At 46.3% G+C, this 16,315-nt stretch overlaps 1 long non-coding RNA gene across 1 annotated transcript; it reads left to right on the plus strand.

Moving 5' to 3' along the window:
* Positions 1-3,725: 3,725 nt before the first annotated feature.
* Positions 3,726-14,781, plus strand: LOC142906635 (uncharacterized). The gene is made up of 3 exons (XR_012930400.1): positions 3,726-4,169; positions 10,598-10,691; positions 11,752-14,781. It is a non-coding gene; the product is annotated as an uncharacterized LOC142906635 (long non-coding RNA).
* The last annotated feature ends 1,534 nt before the right edge of the window (positions 14,782-16,315 follow it).

Here is a 16,315-nt window from a genome sequence, read left to right on the forward strand (position 1 = left end):
GGAGAGAAACTGCTATCAGCGAATCAGCGCTGAGAGCGCTCGAGCATCTCCACAAAGAAAGCACGTGCAACGTGGCTCAACCAGCAGCGGAAAAGCTTGGGCAGCCGCTAACAACTTCAGCAAACCAGTGGCCAAGCGCGTGCGACTTGAGTCATACAGCAGTGGAGGAAACCTGCTGTCAGAGAGCCGCCAACAACCTCAACAAAGAGAGCGCGTGCGACTCGGCTCACTCAGCAGAAGAAAAACTTGACCTGTCGCCGGCGAGCGCAGCGTCAGATGCTACAGCAGCGGAAAGAGCGCGCGCCGGCGTAGCTCATCCAGCAGTGGAGGAAACTGCTGTCAGCGAATCAGCACGGGCGCGTTCGCGCATCTTCAAGGAGAAAGAGCGCGGCCAGCAACGCCAAGCAAGAGCGTGCAGCAGCTCAGCCAGCAGTGGAGAGAAACTGCTATCAGCGAATCAGCACGGGCGCGTTCGCGCATCTTCAAGGAGAGGGAGCGCGCCACCAGCGTGCCATCAGCACCAGCACCAGCGCGTGCCAACAGCGCGCCACAAGCGTGCCACCAACATCAGCACCAGCGCGTGCCAACAGCGTGCCACCAGCGTGCTACAGTGCGCAACTTCGCGTCACCAGGGCTGAGAGGGCAGCGGTCCTGCACTCAACACCCATCGGCGCGACGACGGCGAGCGTCGTGCTGACTCATCCAGCCAGCGGTGGACAGAAACTGGCAGTCGTTCGTATGCCCCCCCACACTCTCCCCCCTCCTCACTCCCCCACCGCTACACAACGAACAAACATTTTTTTTTGACAAGGAAATCAACCTAGGCGTTTGCTCAACGCAAGAAATCAACAACCCTCCCATTAAACATACAAGACTCATGATAACTGCGTCAACTATTAGCTGATAACGAAAAACATCGCCACCCATTGAGTTACGTTGATGAGGCAATCAGAATTATTTCAGTCGAACGCTTTAATTGCATAATCGTTGATGAATCAATGAACGAACATCGCCGTGGTACTGTGCTGACGATTTCAAGCATAATAATTTCGCATATCAGAATGTGTTAAGGATTGGATACGAATCAAAGACCGAGTGCCGTGTTGTGTAATCCTTCAAGAATACGAGTTTGCATATTATAAGGTTAAGGTTTTGATAGAATAGTTCGCATGTTTTTAATCTCTCTCTCAACAACCGATCGATTGCGTTACGCATCGGGAATTAACCACAGGTGCCGCTATCGAGGTGAAACAACGTAATCGTGATGGTATCATGTTCACGCTGTGTTGAAATTCCAAAATCCCGAGATTGAGTTTTCATATTATCCAAAAATTAAAGTTAGCTAGAAATAAAATTGATTAAAGCAGAAGGTTTGTGTGTGATTCTTCCTGAAATTCTGCATTATATTGTTCTGCGTATGAGATCTGAATCCTGGGGACCTATCATAAGCACACTATCACCACACATAATCCATAACACACATAATCCGTAATGTTCAATCGAGAGTAATCGTATTCTTATCGATAATACGGAATTAAAGAGCAGAGTCGAATCGACTCTCTCTCATTCACGCTCACAACGCCTGCGTCACTGCATACGATTAATTGCGTTATTCCAATTCATAACACAATCCTCGTCACCGAGGCTCGACCTGATAATCCATAACGACCTGCATTATCATAACCACGCCCACTCGCATAAATTAATACAATTATCTCTCGAATCAGCATAATTTATGCGCATAATTACACTGATTAACATAATTTCGGATAAATTATGCAAATCTCAAATTTCATTTAATTTTCATTATTTTCATCAATTTTCATAACACCTATATATACAACACTGATGACGATCGCTTGTGTTGTGATCGAAACGTCGTGGTTTTTAATTTATTTTACTTTTATTAACCTGAACCTATCTACGTAAACTTTACCGAATGACATAAAGAATATTTCATATTTTTGTTGTTTCGTATTTTGAGGCCCCTCATAATGCGAGGCACTCGGCTGTAGCTGACTCAGCTTTTGTCACTTTCAAGAGAGAGCTCCATCCAGCACCGTCTTGTACACTTCTGTGACACACGGCATGAGTATTGTGTGACACAGCGTGTGTGTTGTGTGTTGTGTGACGCACGGCGTGAGTGTTGTGTGTTGTGTGACACGCCGTGTGTGTAGTGTGACACACGGCGTTAGTGTTGTGATGCACATTCCTTCCCCACACCGCGACGCGGTCAAGCGCCAGGTCCCCTCCCCCCCCCTCGTGGTCTTTCTATGCCCCTCCACAGAAACCATGGACGCGTTGAGTTGAGCAATTCCTCTGTGTCAACACACAGCAGACGAATTTCGAGAACACAGAGAATATACTGGGGAGGGCACTGGACGAGATATCAAGCAAGATGCTACCTAAATAATCATCTCAAACCCAACCCGCGTAAAACCAAATCTTTGCCTTCCACCTGAGAAACTGGGATGCAGAGCGACACCTGAATGTCACCTGGGGAGGCCAGAGCCTGGAACACCAGGGTCACCCAGTGTACCTCGGGGTAACACTGGATCGTATACTCAGCTACAACAAGTACAACTTTTAATACCAAAGCCAAGGTCAACACACAACACAACATTCTGCAAAAGCTCGCAAATTCAAAGTGGGGAGCACATCCATCCACAGTACGCATCACGGCCTTAGCACTTTGTATCTCTGTGGCTGAATATGCATGCTCTACCTGGGGACGCTCAACCCACAGTCAACATGTCGACACCACTCTGACACGTGCAGAGTCATAGCAGGGTGCCTGAGAGCCACCCCTGTTCCCTGCCTATTTGCACTTTCTGGCATAGCGGCCCCGAACATCAGGAGGAGGGTGTCAGGTGACCACGACCGGCAAGTCCTAGAGGGGGACGTCCATCATGGCCATCAGCCAGCCCACCGTCGTCTGTCATCGAGAAACTGCTTTTTGTGCTCCACTGTACCAGTGACCACATCGCCGGAATCTGCAAAAACTTCCCTCTGGTGTAAAGAATGGGACAACATCGAGTGACAAAACTGCTGAATGGAGCCAGCGAGGAATGATCCCCAGTGAGGAGCTCGCATCTGGCTCCAATTGCAAATGGCACACATGGCGGAGCCTACACTGACTGAGAGTGGGTTTCGTCAAGTTGCAACCCTCTCGTGAACTCACGGGGCTTCTGTGCAACCGAGCAATGTGCTTGTCAGGAGAAGCAAACCACGGATGTTCTCCTGAGATGCCCTGCAGCACCACATTACCCTCCTCAAGATTTGGCAATGCCAACACCAGAAGTGGTGGCCTGTGCAGAATATTGGCCAAAGACTATACAGGTTGGACAGAAGTAGAAGAATAATAACTTAATTATTTATTTGGAAGAATATTGGTGGCGAAAGTCCACTGCTGTTATAATATCTGGGGTGGAGCACACAGTTCCTAACTCGCTGTGCTAATAGTATTCTACTTAACGCAGTCCGGTTAATGAACGATTCAGTACTCAGTGAATCACTTGACTCACTCCCTCACCAGCAGTCAGTCACCTCAGTATCACTCTTCTATCGCTGTCACTTTGGTAACTGTTCCCATGAACGACGCTCATTGGCCGCTTCCACTCGGTCTTCCACACTGCCTGTGTCGTTCACACCGTGTCCAGCCACCACACAACACGTCTCTGTTTGCTTCTTTCCCTGACATTGCTCAACATCTAAGATCCCCATACAGTCTGTCTCTCTACCAATGTCTGTACAACTTTGCTTACTTCAATAAGCATATTGACTCTGACCTTTTACACAATCGTGAGTGATGTTTATTGCTGGCTGCTTGTAATGACCTCTACCAAATCTTCACTTAAAGCTTTCGTGACTCCAGGAATTCATATTCATTGGGTCTTTCGGTAAAGTCACGGTAATCGGTTCAAATAAAATCTACGTAACTTTACCCAAAGAATATGACCTCTACCATTTGCGTTTTTATTGAACTCAAAGTCCATTGAGCCGTGCCGCACCCTCCCTGTCCTCCTCATCAGTCAGGGGGAGAACCCCGACGCGAGCCTCAAGGGGAGTCCATCGCCTCTCGCTCACATCCACACATCCGTGTGGACAACTCCTGGGCCATGTCTCCATTCCGCCTGCTCACCACGTTGCTAACCTGCACACTCATGCTGGTAGGATGCGTGTGTGTGTCTGTGTGTGTGTCTGTTGTTACATTGTTTTGTAGCTTTATTTTGGTCTGGTTGTGGTGTAATAGTTTTCTGCAATGTAGATTCATATTTTCTTTGTTGCGGTTGCACCCGACTCAAGAGCCGCATAGCTCACAGGGCTATACCTAATAAATTAAACTTGAACTTGAAACTGTGTGTGTGTGTCTGTGTGTGTCTATGTGTGTGTATCTGTGTGTGTCTATGTGTGTGTATCTGTGTGTGTGTCTGTGTGTGTCTGTGTGTGTCTATGTGTGTGTGTAGCTGTGTGGGGAGCGGTAGTGTAGCGGTTAGCGTGATACGCTATGAACCTAGCGACCCGGGTTCAATTCCCGCTCACGGCCAACACCAGTGACGATTATCTTAACCGGTCCTGGGCCTCCACTGGGTCGACTCAGCCTGAAATGAGCACCTGGTGCGGTGTGTAAACATCGCCACTGGGGAGACAAAGGCGGTCGGGCGTGGTTGCTGGCCACCCACCCGTTCGTGTACCGTTCCTGCCTTCATAGGTGCTAGCTAACAGCACTTGCCCCTACAGTCTGTTAAGGCTATACGGGGGATCTTTATCTTTTGTCTTTGTGTCTGTGTTTGCATTGTGACTCAGCCTTAGGGAGACAAAGGCGGCCCGTGGTCGTGCTGGCCACCAAACCCGTCGTGTTTATCTCCATAGGCGCTGCTACTCGCTAAGAGCAAAGGGTTAGAGAAGCTATCCTGGGGATCTGTACTGGGGATCTTTGTCTTCACACGTAGCAAGAAGCCAACACGAGGTGTATGCAGAGCCCGGTCCTTGTCATAGCATCGTGGAAATCCTCCACTGGAGGGGTTTCCCCACTCGCTGTGGATGAGCACTGCTCGCCTCAACTCTGAGAAATGCAGTGGACACCGTTGGTCTGCGTAGCCCAGGGACGTTAACTGAATCAGAATCACAATATTTATGGTGGCGGAATCCCATGACCTATGAAGCTCTTTTTCACAGATGCCGAGTAGCGCGGAGTGAGGGGGTAGCCACCGCTCACGGCCTCACACGTTAGACGGCTCCCATGCTGAACAAACTGGGATCCGAGTGTAAAAACGTGAAAGGGCCAAATGGAAAAAATCTTGAGAAGATGAGAGGTGTGAACCCATCAGGTCATCTTCAAACTCTTTGCATGGTATTCACAATACACCTTGTGTAGCCTACATCAGGCACAACATTCATTACTCACAAGTGTAATGAGAGAGCGCCATCTAGTGGGCGCCAAGGGGTAACTGCGTGGGCACTATTGTGTAACCGGTATCCAATCCTGAGCAGGGACTATATCTGGGCCAAAGGTAACGGGCGGAGTCAGAGAGAATGTTCGGGAACCATCGGGAAGGTTCCACGAGGGGGCGTGGCTAGAGGTGGAGCGTCGCTCCGCCTGGAGGAATATCAGCAGAGGCAGGGGAGGACTCGTGGTCGGTGTGGGAAGCCTCGAGTCCGGACCGCGTCGCTGCTCAGCCTCTCCTCGCGGGTACGGCGCCAGCCAGCGGCGGGATCGGAGGGAGGCAAACCTCGACTTAAAAAAAAATAAAAACAACTTCGTTTAATTCTCGATCAAGAAGTACGTCAATGGCGCCGGAGACACGCGGCGCCTGCGTTTTGTGCGAGGCGATTCCACAGTTTAGGGACCGTGGCGTTTTTGACCTACACAAATATATATAAATAATAAAGCATCCATATGAAAATTTAATTGCTTAATAGTAGCGAAATAATTAATTGATACAGGCATGCATTATCACCGGATCTGAGTACGTGTGCAAAATGTGGAATTGATTGGACAACGGGAAGTGGACGAAATATTGATTACAAGATTTAACCACGACAAACAGAGGAATCAGGTTAAGTTAAACCAGGGGTCGGGAACCTATGGCTCGCGAGCCAGATGTGGCTCTTTTGATGATTGCATATGGCTCGCAGATAAAACAAAATATTCTCACTTGTTTTAATCCATCCATCGATTTTTCACTGCGCATGTCCTGTTCAGGGCTGCAGGAGCAATTGTCCATTATTTTAATTGGATGATACTGGCCTACGTTTGCCGTTGCTGGGTAAAACAGGTAAACGCCCCCTTTTGAATCAGTCTGAGACTGCGTCTGCTCGGTCATTAGCTCAAAGCTAACCCTTCGACGAAGAAGATGGCGAAAAGAAAAAAAGACGACGAGTATCGTACATTTCAGGACGAATGGACCGAAGAATTCGTCTTTGTGGAGAGAGCGGGTTCTGCGGTGTGTCTAATTTGCAATGACAAAATTACATCGTTGAAACGGTCGAATGTAAAGCGGCACTTCGACACGCGCCACGCTACCTTTGCATCAAAATACCCTGCGGGAGACAGCAGAAAGAAAGCGTGCCAAGAGCTTCTGAGCAGGGTGCAAGCTAGCCAGCAGCAACTCCGCGTATGGACCCGGCAAGGTGAATATAATTCGGCTAGCTTTGCTGGTTCTTTAGCAATAGTGGGAACGGAAAACCATTCACAGATGGCGAGTATGCTAAAACGTTCATGCTGGATGTAGCCAATGAACTTTTTGATGATCTTCCGAACAAAGACAAGATAATCAAACGGATACAAGACATGCCTCTGTCGGCAAGAACTGTTCATGATCGTACCATCGTGATGGCAAACAAAGTGGAGGAAACGCAAGTGAAGGACATAAATGCAGCGCCGTTCTTTTCTCTGGCTTTGGATGAGTCAACAGACGTGAGCCATTTGTCACAGTTCAGCGTGATTGCAAGATATGCTGTTGGTGACACACTGCGCGAAGAAAGTCTTGCTGTTCTGCCATTAAAAGGGTCCACAAGAGATGAGGATTTATTCAAGTCTTTCATGGAGTTTGCTCAAGAAAAAAGTCTACCTATGGATAAACTTCTCTCAGTGTGTACTGATGGTGCTCCGTGTATGGTGGGGAAAAACAAAGGATTTGTGGCGCTTCTCCGTGAACATGAAAATAGACCCATCCTAAGTTTCCATTGCATTATACACCAGGAGGCACTTTGTGCTCAGATGTGTGACAGGCAGTTTGGCGAAGTGATGTCGCTGGTCATTCGTGTGATCAACTTTATTGTTGCCCGAGCCTTAAATGATCGCCAGTTTAAAACACTGCTGGATGAAGTTGTAAATAACTATCCTGGTCTGCTTTTGCACAGCAATGTGCGTTGGTTGTCAAGAGGGAAGGTGCTTAGCCGTTTTGCGGCTTGCCTGAACGAAATCCGGACTTTCCTTGAAATGAAAGGCGTCGGGCATCCTGAGCTAGCCGACACCGAGTGGCTCCTCAAGTTTTACTATCTCGTAGATCTGACTGAACATCTGAACCAGCTCAACGTGAAAATGCAAGGCATTGGAAATACAGTGTTATCCCTTCAACAAGCTGTATTTGCTTTTGAAAACAAGCTGGAGCTTTTCATCACGGATCTTGAAACAGGTCGTTTACTACATTTTGAAAAACTGAGCCAATTTAAAGATGCATGCACAGCAAGTGAGCCCATTCAAAACCTTGATCTCCACCAGCTAGCTGGCTGCACATCCAGTCTCCTACAGTCCTTCAAAGCACGCTTTGGAGAATTTCGTGAGCACACTCGTCTTTTTAAGTTCATCACCCATCCAAACGAGTGTTCACTGAACACAACCGACCTGAATTACATCCCTGGTGTCTCCGTCAGAGATTTTGAAGCAGAAGTGGCTGACCTGAAGGCCTCAGACATGTGGGTGAATAAGTTCAAGTCACTGAATGAAGATTTGGAAAGAATCACACGACAGAAAGCGGAGTTGGCGAGCAAGCACATGTGGACAGAAATGAAAAAACTCCAACCCGAAGACCAGCTGATTCTCAAAACTTGGAACGCGCTTCCTGTCACATACCACACACTGCAGCGTGTGAGTATTGCTGTATTGACCATGTTTGGATCTACGTATGCATGTGAGCAGTCATTCTCACATCTTAAAAACATCAAGTCCAACCTACGATCACGTTTAACGGATGAAAGCCTCAACGCTTGCATGAAGCTTAACCTCACCAAGTACCAACCCGACTACAAAGACATCAGCAAATCCATGCAGCACCAGAAGTCGCATTAATGGTGAGTGTTATAACAACATTATTTAAAAGAATAAATTCAGAGGCTTATTATACTGACATTTAGTTGAATTCACTTTTAAAATATATTATATGGCTCTCACTGAAATAAATTTCCAAATTTTTTGCTTTCATGGCTCTCTTAGTCAAAAAGGTTCCCGACCCCTGAGTTAAACCGTTGAAAAAGACACCATTCAGGAGTCGTCGTGGAAGTCGTTAATTATACAAGTGTTGTGTCTACAGGGCTGCAACTTGCCCGGATTAGCACGGAATTATGGAGCTCAGAGTCGAATCTGTGTTTTCAAAACGGCTGCCCACAGCCTCTGCATGGTCGCTTTGACCTTCGGTCCCTCAATCTGGGTAGCAATTCCAATACCTGTCTGTCTGTGCTAGGTATTGTAGATGCTCGAGGGTCTCTCCTAGCCAGGGGATCGATTGCAGATTTGTGCTTGCTGCTCGAGTGACCGATAAGGGGACGGTGGCGGTGTGGTGTTCACAGGAGTGATTGCGATTGTTCACCTGTGGAGGGTTCATTGGGTAATGATAGGGGGGTGGCACTGGTTGGTAATAAAGGAGTGAGTGGAAGATACTTGGAGGGGTTATCATAGGGAGGGGTGGCACTGCCAGGATGTGGAGGGGTTTTGGAGTTGGAAGGAAGAGGGTGAGCAGCGGTTATGAAGTAGCAGGGAGTTAACGCGTAGACTAAAGAGAAGAGAGCTGCCTCAATGAATCTTTGTGTTTTTAAAGGATTGCTCGGGTTAAGCGTTCACACCCTCCGCTCACTTCGGGAGTCATAGTTCATTTATTTGGTATAGCCCTGTGAGCCATTCGGTTCTTGAATTGGGTGCAACCGCAACAAACTAAAATCATGAACAAGAAAACATCTTAAAGTGATTATGTGACTGTGCAAACAGAAAATACAGGAAAAAAACATCAAAAATATTCCTGAAATAGCACCGTACACCAACACTGTGTGCAAAAAACTCCCAGTGAGATGCAAGTCAAAATAACAACAACAACCACAAGACAACTAAGATTAAGGACATCAGTCTAACTCCGTATACAATAAACAAAAACATGACCAAAACAAAAGAAACTTTTCGAAATCAACAAAATAAAATCCATAAATGCAATGTAACAGTGATCATAGGAACTGTGACCGAATTTTTAACAATAAAATACGTAAATAAATTATAACACCAAAATCTAAAGCCATATTTTAGGCCACTGAATAGCAGTGGCAGCTAGGGTTGTAAAACTCCTCTAGAGCAGTTTTGAGTGAAGATCTCATAGGTAGTGATTCAGCCGGCTGTCTTTGTTTTATGAGTGGTGGCGAGCACTCGTAAATAAATAACTTAATTGGGGCGTTGTATTTAGGTAGTTATTAGACTGCCATTTAGTGTTGAATGGGCGCACATTCCATAACATTGATTATAAGTGAGTTAACGTGGTACACGTGTGAGTGTAAGAGAGTTAACATGGTACACGTGTGAGTGTGAGTGAGTTAACGTGGTACACGTGTGAGTGTGAGTGAGTTAACGTGGTACACGTGTGTGTGAGTGAGTTAACGTGGTACACGTGTGAGTGTGAGTAAGTTAACGTGGTACACGTGTGAGTGTGAGTAAGTTAACGTGCTACACATGTGAGTGTGAGTGAGTTAACGTGCTACACGTGTGAGTGAGTTAACGTGGTGCACGTGTGAGTGTGAGTGAGTTAACGTGCTACACGTGTGAGTGAGTTAACGTGGTGCACGTGTGAGTGTGAGTGAGTTAACGTGCTACACGTGTGAGTGTGAGTAAGTTAACGTGCTACACGTGTGAGTGAGTTAACGTGGTACACGTGTGAGTGTGAATGAGTTAACGTGGTTCACGTGTGAGTGTGAGTGAGTTAACGTGGTACACGTGTGAGTGTGAGTAAGTTAACGTGGTACGAGTGTGAGTAAGTTAACGTGCTACACGTGTGAGTGTGAGTGAGTTAACGTGGTACACGTGTGAGTAAGTTAATGTGGTACACGTGTGAATGTGAGTGAGTTAACGTCCTACACGTGTGAGTGAGTTAACGTGTTACACGTGTTACACGTGTGAGTGAGTTAACGTGGTACACGTGTGAATGTGAGTGAGTTAACGTGCTACACGTGTGAGTTAACGTGGTACACGTGTGAGTGTGAGTGAGTTAACGTGGTACACGTGTGAGTGAGTTAACGTGGTACACGTGTGACTGTGAGTGAGTTAACGTGCTACACGTGTAAGTGAGTTAACGTGGTTCACGTGTGACTGTGAGTGAGTTAACGTGCTGTGTGTGTGCAGATGTTCCCACTCTCTGCAGACGGCAATCAAGATGGCTGTCCCCCAGGAAGTTACAGAACCGAGACCAACATCTGCTGCCAGCTGTGCCGCAAAGGTAACGATGCCATGTTGATGTTTTGTTCAATCAAGAGCGTTCTTTTAATTTCATATTTAGAATGCACAAGAACATTCGGTGTGTGGCAGGTAGCTCAGGGGGTTTATCGTGGCTATATCAGCGACACTGAGCCAGCGCCACCGAGTCCCAGGGTTTGGTTCCTGTTCTCAGCCACCCAACATGAACCTGGGTCAGAGCTGGCTTGTTCAGTGAGACCATCGTTTCAGCCAAGGCAACAGTGATCTAAGAACCCACCAAAGTAATTGCTGTGCCTCACTTTATTTGGTCAGCCACCACTATGGACGCTAACACTTCTAAATTCACACTTAATGACTGGCACGCTGCAAACCTCTTCATAGAATATGAGAGACCGTTTTTTTAGTTGGAGAGGCCTCGTGAAGTGGCTCCATTGATGATGAATGATCAAGATGCGCTCATGAGTCAAGAGTCGTTGTGTCGAGTCGCCTTACGAGTGGTCAAGCGACGGAAACAAAAAAAACGCAGCGCGTTCATCCGTACCAAGTCGTCCTTGTATCACTACCGACCTCTAAATCCGTATCCAGCACAAACAAGGCTGTAATGTAACTGCTGCTGTTATATTTGCAGTGGAGCTGTCTCTTAAATCTCACAGTGGGCGTCCATAATGACGTCACGCACCTGGGGGGGGGGGGGGCGTCAGACATTTGTGACGATGTGTGACGAGGGGAGGGGTTGAGAAATGTGACGTCACATCAAAATGCGCAACTTTAAATATATCTAGACAACACGTTCTACTTAATTAAATAGACTTTTTAACCAGTGTTTTCTCCTACAACATCAGAGTACAGCGCCACATTAAATACGCACTACAATGACAATAGCTTAAAGCGATTTGAAGCATGTTTTATATATGCTTCATATTTGAGGGGGGTCTGACTTTTTGTGACGCCGTGTGACGATGGACGACCCCATAGAACCCAGCTCAATTCAAATCCTTAACGTGCCTCCCCACTTTGCTGTAACTGTGAGTTGACGCAGACCTCTGTTCATAAAATAAAATAATTTTGTTTTGATTCCACAGGGAGTTCAAAGTTGGAAGACTGCATCATTGATGGGCAGCATCCAGCGTGCCCTCTTTGCAGACGAGGATTGACATTCACTGAGTCGGCAAATAACCTCACCAGCTGCAAAGCATGCAAAGTCTGCAACAATCAAAGTATTTGTTCTTTCTCTAATTCAACTCTCCCACCTGCGGTGCCGCGTTCCCAACAGTGGTGGTGCCAGTACATTCCCTGGTCACTGAAACCCATCTCTGAAGCTGCCTTAATTGAATTGTGGGCAGTGGCAATGGGACATTGGTGTAGTGATCCGTTGATAATAAAAAAGCAGATTTTTTAAAATAACAATAAAAATAATAGTAATTGAAACTTGTGACGTGCACAGTGTTGTATATCAGGGTATTGAAAATTTTGATGAAAATAAAAAATTTTGAATGAAATTTGGATAAATGCGTAAGTATCCAAAATTTTGTTAGTTTATGTATTTATGCGCACAAATTATGCTAATTGCGAGAGATTATTGTATTAATGTATGCGAATGTATGTGATTATGCTAATGCGAACCGTTATGATAATTAGGCCCTGCCTCGCTGACGAGTGTAGTATTATCAATTGGGATAAGACCATTAATTGTATGAGGTTATGCAGGTGTGCTGTAAGTATGCCAGATTAAACTCGGCTTCGTTGTCTAGGTTCGTATTATCAATCGGTATAATACAATTATTCTCGCTTTAACATTCACTAATTATGTATTAGTGTTTATCTCAGGTCTCCAAAGTCAAATCTCAACGCAGGATACAGTTTTTATAACTAAGATTATTATGCATGAACTCAGGAAAGAAACACAAAACACTTCTGTGTTAAGCAATTTTAATTCTAAACGAAACCTTAACACTATAATATGCGAACTCTCATGCTTGGAATAATCAACACAGTACCATCGGGGAATTTTCCCTCAGGTAGCAGTACATTTAACCATCAATGATTGCGTTGTTTCACTTTGGCAACTGCACATATGATTAATTCCACCGCGTAACACGAGCTTAGTTGGTGATAGGGAGAGTCTTTAAAACAGGCATGCACGATATTCTAAACAAAAACCTTAACACTCTAATGTGAATTATTATGCTTGAAATTGTCAACAGTACTGCAGGCGATATTCCCCTCATTGATCCGTACATTTAACCCTCAATAATCACGTTACTTTTTGGTTCTATTCGGTAAAGTCACGTAGGTAAAAAAAATCACGACGTTTCGACCACAACACAAGTGGCCTTCATCAGGTGAAGGGACCAACCTGTCCAGAGGACAGCGTTGGAGTGAAAAAAAAGTCAAGCGCAGGTCGCCTCCTTTAAGCTGTGAGTGGGTAAACAGAAAAGACGCCTTGACAAAGGAATTAGCATAAAATGTAAAGCTGTGCAAGCTCGCAAATAGCATCAAAAATACATTAGCACCACCGTGAGAGTTTGGGATGCCACTAACTGAATGAACATACTGTACCATTAAAAATTCCTTTAACGTTTGGTTCGATTTAGAACATATTTCCAATGGTTGCTTAATTTGAAGCCAACTTCTCGGTTGAAATTGTGTCGGTGTTTGTAGATCTGAATTGCCGCGTGAACAAACGTTGTTAATTGGGTAACAGATCAATGAATACTTCCTCAGAGTAACACGAGCATATACGGCAAATAAGAATAAAAAGTCCTTAATAATTCATCCAACGATATTCATGCGAAAGGCGATAAAAGCAATTATTATACCCCAAAGGCACAAATATACGTCAATAGATTCATCGGCAAGATTATAATATTAACGAGATGTCTTGGAATAAGTGTGTGCGGCAGTACGTGCTCTCCCATGGGAGATCCTTATCTTTTGCTAAGCTTTTAATTAATTCGTCGACAAGATTGTATGATAAAGAAACCGGTTTAACACGATATTCTCCCTGTGAGCGTATAGCTTTGTGATAAAGATTTCAAAAGCTTAATTTGTATCGATGAATCTATTGGTAATCATGCGGTTGGAAGTAAAATCACAAAAAAATTAATCTACTTATAAACGACGTATTCTCATCACTCGGCGAGCCGCGATGCCTTCACAGCCAGCTGATGGTTCATGTACTTGATAATTAGGCTTCTTATTAATGATTCGCGTATGTGTTGAGTGGTATGAATTGGGTTGAGTGGGGATGTGTTCTGGATCAATTATTTGCGTCAAGAAGACGCCAGGTGATGCGGTGGCAGTGTGAGTATCATACGGATAGCTGGATTCCTTCTTTCACACGGGCGGCCGGAGTTCGACCCACAGCTGGTTGGACGAGTTGGCACGGCGCTCGCCGTCGGGCGCGATGATCCGTCGTCAGAGAGCGCCCGCAGCTCGTCCACTGGCAGTTGACAGCCTTGCTCACGGGCGGGTGGGCAGGCTCTTTCCCCTGCTGGATGAGCCGAGTCGGCACAAAGCTTGGCCGCTGGCAGCTGGCACCCTTGTTTGGTTGCGCTGGTTGCGCTCTCTCTCCTGCTGGACGATTGCTTTCGCAGCTCGTCCGCTGCGGTTGGTCCTCTGCGATACTCGCTTGATCGATGCTCGGCGCTTTCCGCCCTTTCTCGAGGTGGATTGCTTGACGCCGAGCATACTTTCAGCGATACTCTGTCTGCCCATGCCGAACTCAGCACAGAGCATCACCTCGCCCCTCTTCTCTGCGATGCACCACACGCATTGTTGATCTCGATGCCATGCCCCGGGGCTGGCTTGCTGTCCTCTTCCGAGCTGATGGTCGCCATCTTCTGCCGCTGGTCGCTGCTGAGCTGAATTGACGAGCTGATGGTTGAGCTGAATTGTCGCTGTTTTTATCCGAAAAATCTTGCTCCCCTCTGCGCGTCTCTTGCGAGAGGAAAAAAACAGATGCTCACTCCGTCATGTTCTTTCACAAAGGACCGGATCTTTCTTTGATCTCGCTCTGGTGTTGTGGGTGTGGGGGTACGTGTCCGTGTGTGTGTCATTTATTAAGTCACCGCACATCCGTGGGCACAGATGGCCCCTGCGATAAAGAGTAATTTCCCTCGCTCTGGCATTAAATTATTTTCTCTCCCGCGCTGCGGGAATGCAAAGGCGGCCGGGAGGCTCTCTTTCTCTCTGGGACACATTTATCTTGGTCACGTGATTGACCTATCTCTCCTCATCTCTTCTGGATAACCCTCGGTTTAATACTGCACAAATATTATTTGGTTTATGTTTCCCAAGATTTGTGATTTAACATTGTCATCACGACGCACTTCCTAGGGTTTATTAATTTTCGTCCCCCCGTCTGTATCCGGGGATCCGTGTTGTTATGCTTGAGCCACCATTTATTTTATTTTTGATGTCCTGAGTTTAATAGATAAGCTTCTTGACTGTTAGCATTCATATTCCTTGGTTTTTGCAAGGTCATGTAACGGCAAGATGTAATGTAATTTAAGGTGAATAACGTTAGTGTTAATATTATTTATGTGAAGTAATAACCCGCTATGTAGATTGTAGTTTGTTTTTTCTTAGTGAGTGTGTGGATTCTTTATGATGTCGACTCATGTGTTGCTAAGTTCTGAACTTTAACCGTTGCATTAATAGCAATGAAGGGGAAAATTGCCCCAGAACTCGCCTGTGCGTGGCGTCGGATTGTCTGGGAGTTCCAAGATGGAGTCCTTGATGCCTGGAATTCCCCTCGAGCTTCGTTTGTAATTCCTCCCCCCCCTTTTCCTCTTTGATTTGGTTTATTACTCTTTATTGTTTATCTTCTGGCAGCCTGTTGTGTGTGAGGGGAGGGGGGGTCTGTATCCCCCCTTTTGACCCGGAGTTTATTATTTAATGGCCTTTTACGACCTCCAGCTGCTTGACTTCTGGGTGTTGGTCCTTGTCGGTTCGAGGGTGTTTATTTATTTATCGATTATTATTTTAAAAATATCGGCAAATATTATTAATATCAATTTTGGCAAAAGGCCTATATATCCAACAACAGTCGCTGACTCTTATAAGGGGAGGGAGACTCAGAGGTGCCAGGAGCCAGCAAGGCAGCCACGCGATGAGCCCGCGCCTACAACCGCCCGAGCTCTGAGGTCCTCTGTGTATGAAGGTGTTATCGGCCAACTAGTGAGTGTCTACATGTGGGAGGAAATCGGAGCACCTGGAGAAAATCCACGCAAGCGAGGAGGGAAACACTCAATCTCTGCCATCTCCTGGGGAGCCAGGGAACGGCACCTCAACGCCCCCGGCAACGGAGTTCTAACAACGTCTGTGCGATCCACCAACCCTCGCCTCCAGTTCTGGAATAGAGGCGTGCGCCACCACCTCTTAGTTACCCCGGCAGATGTTTAAATGCCGCGGCTCACCAAGGAAGCGCCTCGTATCTATCGGACCCTTCTTGCTGGAGTCATCTTCACACTTCCTGTGTCATTGCTAGAAAGAGTGAAGCCAATTTTTTCATCATTTTTAGACTGGCAAATCGTGTCCCGTAGATATAACTGCTCCACCCGAGCTATGATTGCTGAGACAATTGTATTACCTTGGTGCTGTTCGCCTTTTGGCATTGTTCTCTGGTCGAACACCGGTGGCGAG

Source organism: Petromyzon marinus, chromosome 68 (genome assembly GCF_048934315.1).
Source record: "Petromyzon marinus isolate PM22_M1 ecotype Great Lakes invasive population chromosome 68, UKy_Petmar_22M1.pri1.0, whole genome shotgun sequence".
Lineage (NCBI taxonomy): Eukaryota > Metazoa > Chordata > Hyperoartia > Petromyzontiformes > Petromyzontidae > Petromyzon > Petromyzon marinus.